Consider the following 14407-nt stretch of genomic DNA (forward strand, 5'->3'; position numbering starts at 1 on the left):
TTTGAAGCAGTCCATGTGCTAAGGCCTGGCTCAGTGCATGAGTACTTGGGTACTGACTGAATGATTAGAGTACTGCAAGGAGAGTGCCTGGGTGAATTTATAAGCGGTTGGGTTTTGGCGCAGTGAATGGATTAGTACATGGAGCTGAATTGATCACTACAGGGTTGAAAGGGGAGTGACAGGGTGTTTGCTGGAGTGTATAGATGCTGACTGGGGAATTAAAGGTGTGAAAGACAAGTGTGTAGGTGGTTAGAAGACTGCATGCATAGTGGACAGGGGTTTGAAGCAGTCCATGTGCTAAGGCCTGGGTCACTGGATGAGTACTTGGGTACGGAATGAATGATTAGAGTACTGCAAGGAGAGTGCCTGGGTGAATTTATAAGTGGTTGGGTTTTGGCGTAGTGAATAGATTAGTACATGGTGCTGAATGGATCACAGTAGGAGTGCAAGGGGAGTGACAGGGTGTTTGCTGGAAGTGTATGGATACTGACTGGAGAATTGAAGGTGTGAAAGACAAGTGTGTAGGTGGTTAGAGGACTGCATGCATAATGGATAGGCGTTTGAAGCAGTCCATGTGCTAAGTTCTGGCTCACTCCATGAATACTTGGGTACTGACTGAATAATTAGAGTACTGCAAGGAGAGTGCCTAGCTGAATTTATAAGTGGTTGGGTTTGGCGCAGTGAATGGATTAGTACATGGTGCTGAATGGGTCACTAGAGGAGTGCAAGTGGAGTGACAGGGTGTTTGCTGGAAGTGTATGGAAACTGACTGGGGAATTGAAGGTGAGAAAGACAAGTGTGTAAGTGGTTAGAGGACTGCATGCATATTGGATAGGCATTTGAAGCAGTCCATGTGCTAAGGCCTGTCTCAGTGCATGAGTACTTGGGTACTGACTGAATGATTAGAGTACTGAAAGGAGAGTTCCTGTGTGAATTCATAAGTGGTTGGGTTTTGGCGCAGTAAATGGATTTGTACATCGTGCTGAATGGATCAGTAAAGGAATGCAAGGGAGTAACAGGGTATTTGCTGGAGTGTATAGATACTGACTGGGGAATTGAAGGTGTGAAAGACAAGAGTCTAGGTGTTACAGGACTGCATGCATAGTGGATAGTCGTTTGAAGCAGTCCATGTGCTAAGGCCTGGCTCAGTGCATGAGTACTTGGGTACTAACTGAATGATTAGAGTACTGCATGGAGAGTGCCTGGGTGAATTTATAAGTGGTTGGGTTTTGGCGCAGTGAATGGATTAGTACATAGTGCTGAATGGGTCACTGGAGGAGTGCAAGGGGAGTGACAGGGTGTTTGCTGGAGTGTATGTATACTGACTGGGGAATTGAAGGTGTGAAAGACAGGTGTGTAAGTGGTTAGAGGACTGCATGCATATTGGATAGGCATTTGAAGCAGTCCATGTGCTAAGGCCTGGCTCACTGCATGAGTACTTGGGTACTGGCTGAATGATTAGAGTACTGCAAGGAGAGTGCCTGTGTGAATTTATAAGTGGTTGGGTTTTGGCGCAGTAAATTAATTAGTACATGGTGCTGAATGGGTCACTGGAGGAGTGCAAGGGGAGTGACAGGGTGTTTGCTGGAGTGTATGTATACTGACTGGGGAATTGAAGGTGTGAAAGACAAGTGAGTAGGTGGTTAGAGGACTGCATGCATAGTGGATAGGGGTTTGAAGCAGTCCATGTGCTAAGGCCTGGGTCACTTGATGAGTACTTGGGTACTGACTGAATGATTAGAGTACTGCAAGGAGAGTGCCTGGGCGAATTTATAAGTGGTTGGGTTTTGGCGCAGTAAATGGATTAGTACATCGCGCTGAATGGATCAGTAGAAGAATGGAAGGTAGTAACAGGGTATTTGCTGGAGTGTATAGATACTGACTGGGGAATTGAAGGTGTGAAAGACAAGTGTGTAGGTGTTACAGGACTGCATGCATAGTGGATAGTCGTTTGAAGCAGTCCGTGGGCTAAGGCCTGGCTCAGTGCATGAGTACTTGGGTACTAACTGAATGATTAGAGTACTGCAAGGAGAGTGCCTGGGCGAATTTATAAGTGGTTGGGTTTTGGCGCAGTGAATGGATTAGTTCATGGTGCTGAATGGGTCACTGCAGGCATGCAAGGGGAGTGACAGGGTGTTTGCTGGAGTGTATGTATACTGACTGGGGAATTGAAGGTGTGAAAGACAAGTGAGTAGGTGGTTAGAGGACTGCATGCATAGTGGATAGGGGTTTGAAGCAGTCCATGTGCTAAGGCCTGGGTCACTGGATGAGTACTTGGGTACTGACTGAATGATTAGAGTACTGCAAGGAGAGTGCCTGGGTGAATTTATAAGTGGTTATGTTTTCGGGCAGTGAATGGGTTTGTACATGGTGCTGAATGGGTCACTAGAGGAGTGCAAGGGGAGTGACAGGGTGTTTGCTGGAAGTGTATGGATATTGACTGGGGAATTGAAGGTGTGAAACACAAGTGTGTAGGTGGTTAGAGGACTGCATGCATAGTGGATAGGCGTTTGAAGCAGTCCATGTGCTAAGGCCTGGCTCACTGCATGAGTACTTGGGTACTGACTGAATGATTAGAGTACTGCAAGGAGAGTGCCTGGGTGAATTTATAAGTGGTTGGGTTTTGGTGCAGTGAATGGATTAGTACATGGTGCTGAATGGGTCACTAGAGGAGTGCAAGGGGAGTGACAGGGTGTTTGCTGGAAGTGTATGGATACTGACTGGGGAATTGTAGGTGTGAAAGACAAGTATGTAGGAGGTGAGAGGACTGCATGCATAGTGGATAGGGGTTTGAAGTAGTCCATGTGCTAAGGCCTGGCTCACTGCATGAGTACTTGGGTACTGACTGAATCATTAGAGTAGTGTAAGGAGAGTGCCTGGGTGAATTTATAAGTGTTTGGGTTTTGGCGTAGTGAATGGATTAGTACATGGTGCTGAATAGGTCACTAGAGGAGTGTAAGGGGAGTGACAGGGTATTTGCTGGAGTGTTTAGATACTGACTGGGGAATTGAAGGTGTGAAAGACAAGTGTGTAGGTGGTTAGAGGACTGCATGCATAGTGGATAGGCATTTGAGGCAGTCCATGTGCTAAGGCCTGGCTCAGTGCATGATTACTTGGGTACTGACTGAATGATTAGAGTACTGCAAGGAGAGTGCCTGGGTGAATTTATAAGTATTTGGGTTTTGGCGCGGTGAATGGATTAATACATGGTGCTGAAGGGGTCACAGGGTGAGTGCAAGGGGAGTGACAGGGTGTTTGCTGGAAGTGTATGGATACTGACTGGAGAATTGAAGGTGTGAAAGACAAGTGTTTAGGTGGTTAGAGGACTGCATGCATATTGGATAGGCGTTTGAAGCAGTCCATGTGCTAAGGCCTGGCTCAGTGCATGAGTACTTGGGTACTGCCTGAATGATTAGAGTACTGCAAGGAGAGTGCCTGGGTGAATTTATAAGTGTTTGGGTTTTGGCGCAGTGAATGGAGTTGTACATGGTGCTGAATAGGTCACTAGAGGAGTGCAAGGGGAGTGACAGGGTATTTGCTGGAGTGTTTAGATACTGACTGGGGAATTGAAGGTGTGAAAGACAAGTGTGTAGGTGGTTAGAGGACTGCATGCATAGTGGATAGGGGTTTGAAGCAGTCCATGTGCTAAGGCCTGGGTCACTGGATGAGTACATTGGTACTGACTGAATGATTAGAGTACTACAAGGAGAGAGCCTGGGTGAATTTATAAGTGGTTGTGTTTTCGCGCAGTGAATGGGTTTGTACATGGCGCTGAATGGGTCACTAGAGGAGTGCAAGGGGAGTGACAGGGTGTTTGCTGGAAGCGTATGGATATTGACTGGGGAATTGAAGGTGTGAAAGACAAATGTGTAGGTGGTTAGAGGACTGCATGCATAGTGGATAGGCGTTTGAAGCAGTCCATGTGCTAAGGCCTGGCTCACTGCATTATTACGTGGGTACTGACTGAATGATTAGAGTACTGCAATGAGAGTGCCTGGGCGAATTTATAAGTGTTTGGGTTTTGGCGCAGTGAATGGATTAGTACATGGTGCTGAATGGGTCACCAGAGGAGTGCAAGGGGAGTGACAGGGTGTTTGCTGGAAGTGTATGGATACTGACTGGGGAATTTTAGGTGTGTAAGACAAGTGTGTAGGTGGTTAGAGGACTGCATGCATAGTGGATAGGCGTTTAAAGCATTCCATGTGCTAAGGCCTGGCTCAGTGTATGAGTACTTGGCTACTGACGGAATGATTAGAGTACTGCAAGCAGAGTGCCTGGGTGAATTTATCAGTGGTTGGGTTTTGGCGCAGTGAATGGATTAGTACATGGTCCTGAATATGTCACTAGAGGAGTGCAAGGGGAGTGACAGGGTGTTTGCTGGAGTGTATAGATACTGACTGGAGAATTGAAGGTGTGAAAGACAAGTGTGTAGGTGGTTAGAGGACTGCATGCATAATGGATAGGCGTTTGAAGCAGTCCATGTGCTAAGGCCTGGCTCACTGCATGAGTACTTGGGTACGGAAGGAATGATTAGAGTACTGAAAGGAGAGTGCCTGGGTGAATTTATAAGTGGTTGGGTTTTGGCGCAGTGAATGGATTAGTACCTAATGCTGAATAGGCCTGGGCGTAGTTCGCGAAGTAGCACTTCGCGAAGCTACGCAAAGTGAAGTTCGCACTACGCGAGCTACGCGTAGCACTTCGCGAACTGCGTAGTACCTTGTTCGCACTGTGCCAGATGTCGTTTTCAATGATTGCACAGTGCGGACAAGCAACCGGCACTGTGCAATCATTGAAAATGGCATCTTGCACAGTGCGAGCTGTAGTTTTCTGCTGCTCGAGTAGATTTTTACTCGAGCTTCAGCTTTCTCAACGCGAACTGGTAGTTTCTCATCGCGAGCGGTCGCGAGCATACGCGACCACTCGCAATGAGAAACCTGACCTCCTCGCGTTGGGAATCTCGCCGGGAGGTTTATTTTCCATGCTCGCGATCGCCAACTTGAAGTTGCTGATCGCGAACAAGGAAAAAGTCTCGCCGGGATGTCATTTTGCTTGCTCGCGGTCGCCAACTTGACGTTGAGGACCGCGAGCAAGCAAAAAATGACCGCAGCACTACGCAACACTACGCTACGCGTGTTCGCACTGTGCTACGTGCAGTTCGCGTAGTGCGAAGTAGCGCAAACTTCGCAAACTACGCGAGCGTAGCGTAGTGCTTCGCCCAGGCTTAATGCTGAATGGGTCACTAGAGGAGTGCAAGGTGAGTGAGAATGTGTTTGACGTAGGTTTATGGATACTGACTGTGGAATTGTAAATGTGAAAGAAAAGTGTGTAGGTGGTTAGCGGACTGAATGCATAGTGGATAGGCGTTTGAAGCAGTTCATGTGCTAAGGCCTGGCTCAGTGCATATGTACTTGGGTACTGAATGAATGATTAGACTACTGAAAGGAGAGTGCCTGGGTGAATTTATAAGTGGTTGGGTTTTGGCGCAGTGAATGGATTAGTACATGGAGCTGAATTGGTCACTAGAGGGTTGCAAGGGGAGTGACAGGGTGTTTGCTGGAGTGTATAGATACTGACTGGGGAATTAAAGGTGTGAAAGACAAGTGTGTAGGTGGTTAGAAGACTGCATGCATAGTGGACAGGCGTTTGAAGCAGTCCATGTGCTAAGGCCTGGGTCACTGGATGAGTACTTGGGTACTGAATGAATGATTAGAGTACTGCAAGGAGAGTGCCTGGGTGAATTTATAAGTGGTTGGGTTATGGCGTAGTGAATGGATTAGTACATGTTGCTGAATGGGTCACAGTAGGAGTGCAAGAGGAGTGACAGGGTGTTTGCTGGAGTGTATAGATACTGACTGGAGAATTGAAGGTGTGAAAGACAAGTGTGTAGGTGGTTAGAGGACTGCATGCATAATGGATAGGCGTTTGAAGCAGTCCATGTGCAAAGGTCTGGGTCACTGGATGAGTACTTGGGTACTGATGAATGATTAGAGTATTGCAAGGAGAGTGTCTGGGTGAATTTATAAGTGGTTGGGTTTTGGTGCAGTGAATGGATCAATACATGATGCGGAATGGGTCACTAGAGGAGTGCAAGGGGAGTGACAGGGTGTGTGCTGGAAGTGTATGGATACTGACTGGAGAATTGAAGGAGTGAAAGACAACTGTGTAGGTGGTTAGAGGACTGCATGCATAATGGATAGGCGTTTGAAGCAGTCCATATGCTAAGGCCTGGCTCACTGCATGAGTACTTCGGTACTGACTGAATAATTAGAGTACTGCAAGGAGAGTGCCTAGCTGAATTTATAAGTAGTTGGGTTTGGCGCAGTGAATGGATTAGTACATTGTGCTGCATGGGTTACTCGAGGAGAGCAAGGGGAGTGACAGGGTGTTTGCTGGAAGTGTATGGATACTGACTGGGGAATTGAAGGTGTGAAAGACAAGTGTGTAGGTGGTTAGAGGACTGCCTGCATAGTGTATAGGCATTTGAAGCAGTCCATGTGCTAAGGCCTGGCTCACTGCATGAGTTCTTGATTAGAGTACTGCAATTAGAGTGCCTGGGTGAATTTATAAGTGTTTGGGTTTTGGCGCAGTGAATGGATTAGTACCTGGTGCTGAATGGGTCACTAGAGCAGTGCAAGGGGAGTGACAGGGTGTTTGCTGGAAGCGTATGGATATTGACTGGGGAATTGAAGGTGTGAAAGACAAGTGTGTAGGTGGTTAGAGGACTGCATGCATAGTGGATAGGCGTTTGAAGCAGTCCATGTGCTAAGGCCTGGCTCACTGCATGATTACGTGGGTACTGACTGAATGATTAGAGTACTGCAATGAGAGTGCCTGGGTGAATTTATAAGTGTTTGGGTTTTGGCGCAGTGAATGGATTAGTACATGGTGCTGAATGGGTCACCAGAGGAGTGCAAGGGGAGTGACAGGGTGTTTGCTGGAGTGTATAGATACTGACTGGAGAATTGAAGGTGTGAAAGACAAGTGTGTAGGTGGTTAGAGGACTGCATGCATAATGGATAGGCGTTTGAAGCAGTCCATGTGCTAAGGCCTGGCTCAGTGCATATGTACTTGGGTACTGAATGAATGATTAGACTACTGAAAGGAGAGTGCCTGGGTGAATTTGTAAGTGGTTGGGTTTTGGCACAGTGAATGGATTAGTACATGGAGCTGAATGGGTCACTAGAGGAGTGCAAGGGGAGTGAGAATGTGTTTGACGTAAGTTCATGGATACTGACTGTGGATTTGTAAATGTGAAAGAAAAGTGTGTAGGTGGTTAGCGGACTGAATACATAGTGGATAGGCGTTTGAAGCAGTTCATGTGCTAAGGCCTGGCTCAGTGCATATGTACTTGGGTACTGAATGAATGATTAGACTACTGAAAGGAGAGTGCCTGGGTGAATTTATAAGTGGTTGGGTTTTGGCACAGTGAATGGATTAGTACATGGAGCTGAATGGGTCACTAGAGGAGTGCAAGGGGAGTGAGAATGTGTTTGACGTAGGTTTATGGATACTGACTGTGGAATTGTAAATGTGAAAGAAAAGTGTGTAGGTGGTTAGCGGACTGAATGCATAGTGGATAGGCGTTTGAAGCAGTTCATGTGCTAAGGCCTGGCTCAGTGCATATGTACTTGGGTACTGAATGAATGATTAGACTACTGAAAGGAGAGTGCCTGGGTGAATTTATAAGTGGTTGGGTTTTGGCGCAGTGAATGGATTAGTACATGGAGCTGAATTGGTCACTAGAGGGTTGCAAGGGGAGTGACAGGGTGTTTGCTGGAGTGTATAGATACTGACTGGGGAATTAAAGGTGTGAAAGACAAGTGTGTAGGTGGTTAGAAGACTGCATGCATAGTGGACAGGCGTTTGAAGCAGTCCATGTGCTAAGGCCTGGGTCACTGGATGAGTACTTGGGTACTGAATGAATGATTAGAGTACTGCAAGGAGAGTGCCTGGGTGAATTTATAAGTGGTTGGGTTATGGCGTAGTGAATGGATTAGTACATGTTGCTGAATGGGTCACAGTAGGAGTGCAAGAGGAGTGACAGGGTGTTTGCTGGAGTGTATAGATACTGACTGGAGAATTGAAGGTGTGAAAGACAAGTGTGTAGGTGGTTAGAGGACTGCATGCATAATGGATAGGCGTTTGAAGCAGTCCATGTGCAAAGGTCTGGGTCACTGGATGAGTACTTGGGTACTGATGAATGATTAGAGTATTGCAAGGAGAGTGTCTGGGTGAATTTATAAGTGGTTGGGTTTTGGTGCAGTGAATGGATTAATACATGATGCGGAATGGGTCACTAGAGGAGTGCAAGGGGAGTGACAGGGTGTGTGCTGGAAGTGTATGGATACTGACTGGAGAATTGAAGGAGTGAAAGACAACTGTGTAGGTGGTTAGAGGACTGCATGCATAATGGATAGGCGTTTGAAGCAGTCCATGTGCTAAGGCCTGGCTCACTGCATGAGTACTTCGGTACTGACTGAATAATTAGAGTACTGCAAGGAGAGTGCCTAGCTGAATTTATAAGTAGTTGGGTTTGGCGCAGTGAATGGATTAGTACATTGTGCTGCATGGGTTACTCGAGGAGAGCAAGGGGAGTGACAGGGTGTTTGCTGGAAGTGTATGGATACTGACTGGGGAATTGAAGGTGTGAAAGACAAGTGTGTAGGTGGTTAGAGGACTGCATGCATAGTGGATAGGCATTTGAAGCAGTCCATGTGCTAAGGCCTGGCTCACTGCATGAGTTCTTGATTAGAGTACTGCAATTAGAGTGCCTGGGTGAATTTATAAGTGTTTGGGTTTTGGCGCAGTGAATGGATTAGTACCTGGTGCTGAATGGGTCACTAGAGCAGTGCAAGGGGAGTGACAGGGTGTTTGCTGGAAGCGTATGGATATTGACTGGGGAATTGAAGGTGTGAAAGACAAGTGTGTAGGTGGTTAGAGGACTGCATGCATAGTGGATAGGCGTTTGAAGCAGTCCATGTGCTAAGGCCTGGCTCACTGCATGATTACGTGGGTACTGACTGAATGATTAGAGTACTGCAATGAGAGTGCCTGGGTGAATTTATAAGTGTTTGGGTTTTGGCGCAGTGAATGGATTAGTACATGGTGCTGAATGGGTCACCAGAGGAGTGCAAGGGGAGTGACAGGGTGTTTGCTGGAGTGTATAGATACTGACTGGAGAATTGAAGGTGTGAAAGACAAGTGTGTAGGTGGTTAGAGGACTGCATGCATAATGGATAGGCGTTTGAAGCAGTCCATGTGCTAAGGCCTGGCTCAGTGCATGAGTACTTGGGTACGGAAGGAATGATTAGAGTACTGAAAGGAGAGTGCCTGGGTGAATTTATAAGTGGTTGGGTTTTGGCGCAGTGAATGGATTAGTACCTAGTGCTGAATGGTTCACTAGAGGAGTGCAAGGGGGAGTGAGAGTGTGTTTGACGTAAGTTTATGGATACTGACTGTGGAATTGTAAATGTGAAAGAAAAGTATGTAGGTGGTTAGCGGACTGAATGCATAGTGGATAGGCGTTTGAAGCAGTTCATGTGCTAAGGCCTGGCTCAGTGCATATGTACTTGGGTACTGAATGAATGATTAGACTACTGAAAGGAGAGTGCCTGGGTGAATTTATAAGTGGTTGGGTTTTGGCGCAGTGAATGGATTAGTACATGGAGCTGAATGGGTCACTAGAGGAGTGCAAGGGGAGTGAGAGTGTGTTTGACGTAAGTTTATGGATACTGACTGTGGAATTGTAAATGTGAAAGAAAAGTGTGTAGGTGGTTAGCGGACTGAATGCATAGTGGATAGGCGTTTGAAGCAGTTCATGTGCTAAGGCCTGGCTCAGTGCATATGTACTTGGGTACTGAATGAATGATTAGACTACTGAAAGGAGAGTGCCTGGGTGAATTTATAAGTGGTTGGGTTTTGGCGCAATGAATGGATTAGTACATAGAGCTGAATTGGTCACTAGAGGGTTGCAAGGGGAGTGACAGGGTGTTTGCTGGAGTGTATAGATACTGACTGGGGAATTAAAGGTGTGAAAGACAAGTGTGTAGGTGGTTAGAAGACTGCATGCATAGTGGACAGGGGTTTGAAGCAGTCCATGTGCTAAGGCCTGGGTCACTGGATGAGTACTTGGGTACTGAATGAATGATTAGAGTACTGCAAGGAGAGTGCCTGGGTGAATTTATAAGTGGTTGGGTTTTGGTGCAGTGAATGGATTAATACATGATGCTGAATGGGTCACTAGAGGAGTGCAAGGGGAGTGACAGGGTGTGTGCTGGAAGTGTATGGATACTGACTGGAGAATTGAAGGTGTGAAAGACAACTGTGTAGGTGGTTAGAGGACCGCATGCATAATGGATAGGCGTTTGAAGCAGTCCATGTGCTAAGGCCTGGCTCACTGCATGAGTACTTCGGTACTGACTGAATAATTAGAGTACTGCAAGGAGAGTGCCTAGCTGAATTTATAAGTAGTTGGGTTTGGCGCAGTGAATGGATTAGTACATTGTGCTGAATGGGTTACTCGAGGAGAGCAAGGGGAGTGACAGGGTGTTTGCTGGAAGTGTATGGATACTGACTGTGGAATTGAAGGTGTGAAAGACAAGTGTGTAGGTGGTTAGAGGACTGCATGCATAGTGGATAGGCATTTGAAGCAGTCCATGTGCTAAGGCCTGGCTCACTGCATGAGTTCTTGGGTGCTGACTGAATGATTAGAGTACTGCAATTAGAGTGCCTGGGTGAATTTATAAGTGTTTGGGTTTTGGCGCAGTGAATGGATTAGTACCTGGTGCTGAATGGGTCACTAGAGCAGTGCAAGGGGAGTGACAGAGTGTTTCCTGGAAGTGTATGGATACTGGCTTGGGAATTGAAGGTGTGAAAGACAAGTGTGTAGGTGGTTAGAGAACTGCATGCATAGTGGATAGGGGTTTGAAGCTGTCCATGTGCAAAGGTCTGGTTCACTGGATGAGTACTTGGGTACTAACTCAATGATTAGAGTATTGCAAGGAGAGTGTCTGGGTGAATTTATAAGTGGTTGGGTGTTGGCGCAGTGAATGGATTAATACATGATGCTGAATGGGTCACTAGAGGAGTGCAAGGGGAGTGACAGGGTGTTTGCTGGAAGTGTATGAATACTGACTGGGGAATTGAAAGTGTGAAAGACAAGTGTGTAGGTGGTTAGAGGACTGCATGCATAGTGGATAGGCGTTTGAAGCAGTCCATGTGCTAAGGCCTGGCTCGCTGCATGAGTACTTGGGTACTGACTGAATGATTAGAGTACTACAAGGAGAGTGCCTGGGTGAATTTATAAGTGCTTGGGTTTTGGTACAGTGAATGGATTAGTACATGGTGCTGAATGGGTCACTGGAGGAGTGCAAGGGGAGTGACAGGGTGTTTGCTGGAGTGTATAGATACTGACTGGGGAATTGAAGTTGTGAAAGACAAGTGTGTAGGTGGTTAGAGGACTGCATGCATAGTGGATAGGCATTTGAAGCAGTCCATGTGCCAAGGCCTGGCTCTGAGCATGAGTTCTTGTGTACTGACTGAATGGTTAGAGTACTGCAAGGAGAGTGCCTGGGTGAATTTATAAGTGTTTGGGTTTTGGCGCAGTGAATGGATTAGTATATGGTGCTGAATTGGTCACTAGAGGAGTGCAAGGGGAGTGACAGGGTGTTTGCTGGAAGTGTATAGATACTGACTGGAGAATTGAAGGTGTGAAAGACAAGTGTGTAGGTGGTTAGAAGAGTGCATGCATAGTGGACAGGGGTTTGAAGCAGTCCATGTGCTAAGGCCTGGGTCACTGGATGAGTACTTGGGTACTGACTGAATGATTAGAGTACTGCAAGGAGAGTGCCTGGGTGAATTTATAAGTGTTTGGTTTTTGGCGCAGTGAATGGATTAGTACATGGTGCTGAATGGGTCACTGTAGGAGTGCAAGGGGAGTGACAGGGTGTTTGCTGGAGTGTATGGATACTGACTGGGGAATTGAAGGTGTGAAAAACAAGTGTGTAGGTGGTTAGAGGACTGCATGCATAATGGATAGGCATTTGAAGCATTCCATGTGCTAAGGCCTTGCTCACTGCATGAGTACTTGGGTACTGACTGAATGATTAGAGTACTGCAAGGAGAGTGCCTGGGTGAATTTATAAGTATTTGGGTTTTGGCGCGGTGAATGGATTAATACATGGTGCTGAATGGGTCACAGGGTGAGTGCAAGGGGAGTGACAGGGTGTATGCTGGAAGTGTATGGATACTGACTGGGGAATTGAAGGTGTGAAAGACAAGTGTGTAGGTGGTTAGAGGACTGCACGCATATTGGATAGGCGTTTGAAGCAGTCCATGTACTAAGGCCTGGCTCAGGGCATGAGTACTTGAGTACTGACTGAATGATTAGAGTACTACAAGGAGAGTGCCTGGGTGAATTTATAAGTGTTTGGGTTTTGGCGCAGTGAATGGATTAGTACATGGTGCTGAATAGGTCACTAGAGGAGTGCAAGGGGAGTGACAGGGTATTTGCTGGAGTGTTTAGATACTGACTGGGGAATTGAAGGTGTGAAAGACAAGTGTGTAGGTGGTTAGAGGACTGCATGCATAGTGGATAGGGGTTTGAAGCAGTCCATGTGCTAAGGCCTGGGTCACTGGATGAGTACATTGGTACTGACTGAATGATTAGAGTACTACAAGGAGAGAGCCTGGGTGAATTTATAAGTGGTTGTGTTTTCGCGCAGTGAATGGGTTTGTACATGGTGCTGAATGGGTCACTAGTGGAGTGCAAGGGGAGTGACAGGGTGTTTGCTGGAAGCGTATGGATATTGACTGGGGAATTGAAGGTGTGAAAGACAAGTGTGTAGGTGGTTAGAGGACTGAATGCATAGTGGATAGGTGTTTGAAGCAGTCCATGTGCTAAGGCCTGGCTCACTGCATGATTACGTGGGTACTGACTGAATGATTAGAGTACTGCAAGGAGAGTGCCTGGGTGATTTTATAAGTGTTTGGGTTTTGGCGCAGTGAATGGATTAGTACATGGTGCTGAATGGGTCACTAGAGGAGTGCAAGGGGAGTGACAGGGTGTTTGCTGGAAGTGTATGGATACTGACTGGGGAATTTTAGGTGTGTAAGACAAGTGTGTAGGTGATTAGAGGACTGCATGCATAGTGGATAGGCGTTTGAAGCATTCCATGTGCTACGGCCTGGCTCAGTGCATGAGTACTTGGCTACTGACGGAATGATTAGAGTACTGCAAGCAGAGTGCCTGGGTGAATTTATAAGTGGTTGGGTTTTGGCGCAGTGAATGGATTAGTACATGGTCCTGAATATGTCACTAGAGGAGTGCAAGGGGAGTGACAGGGTGTTTGCTGGAAGTGTACGGATACTGACTGGGGAATTGAAGGTGTGAAAGACGACTGTGTAGGTGGTTAGAGGACTGCATGCATAGTGGATAGGCGTTTGAAGCAGTCCATGTGCTAAGGCCTGGCTCAGTGCATGAGTACTTGGGTAAGGAAGGATTGATTAGAGTACTGAAAGGAGAGTGCCTGGGTGAATTTATAAGTGGTTGGGTTTTGGCGCAGTGAATGGATTAGTACCTAGTGCTGAATGGATCACTAGAGGAGTGCAAGGGGAGTGAGAGTGTGTTTGACGTAAGTTTATGGAAACTGACTGTGGAATTGTAAATGTGAAAGAAAAGTGTGTAGGTGGTTAACGGACTGAATGCATAGTGGATAGGCGTTTAAAGCAGTTCATGTGCTAAGGCCTGGCTCAGTGCATATGTACTTGGGTACTGAATGAATGATTAGACTACTGAAAGGAGAGTGCCTGGGTGAATTTATAAGTGGTTGGGTTTTGGCGCAGTGAATGGATTAGTACATGGAGCTGAATTGGTCACTATAGGGTTGCAAGGGGAGTGACAGGGTGTTTGCTGGAGTGTATAGATACTGACTGGGGAATTAAAGGTGTGAAAGACAAGTGTGTAGGTGGTTAGAAGACTGCATGCATAGTGGACAGGGGTTTGAAGCAGTCCATGTGCTAAGGCCTGGGTCACTGGATGAGTACTTGGGTACTGACTGAATGATCAGAGTAATGCAAGGAGAGTGCCTGGGTGAATTTATAAGTGGTTGGGTTTTGGCGTAGTGAATGGATTAGTACATGGTGCTGAATGTGTCACTAGAGGAGTGCAAGGGGAGTGACAGGGTGTTTTCTGGAAGTGTATGGATACTGACTGAGGAATTGAAGGTGTGAAAGACAAGTGAGTAAGTGGTTAGAGGACTGCATGCACAGTGGATAGGCGTTTGAAGCTGTCCATGTGCTAAGGCCTGGCTCACTGCATGAGTTATTCGGTACTGAATGAATTATTGGAGTACTGGAAGGAGAGTGCCTGGGTGAATTTATAAGTGGTTGGGTTTTGGTGCAGTGAATG

This window comes from Triturus cristatus, chromosome 8 (assembly GCF_964204655.1).
Source record: "Triturus cristatus chromosome 8, aTriCri1.1, whole genome shotgun sequence".
Lineage (NCBI taxonomy): Eukaryota > Metazoa > Chordata > Amphibia > Caudata > Salamandridae > Triturus > Triturus cristatus.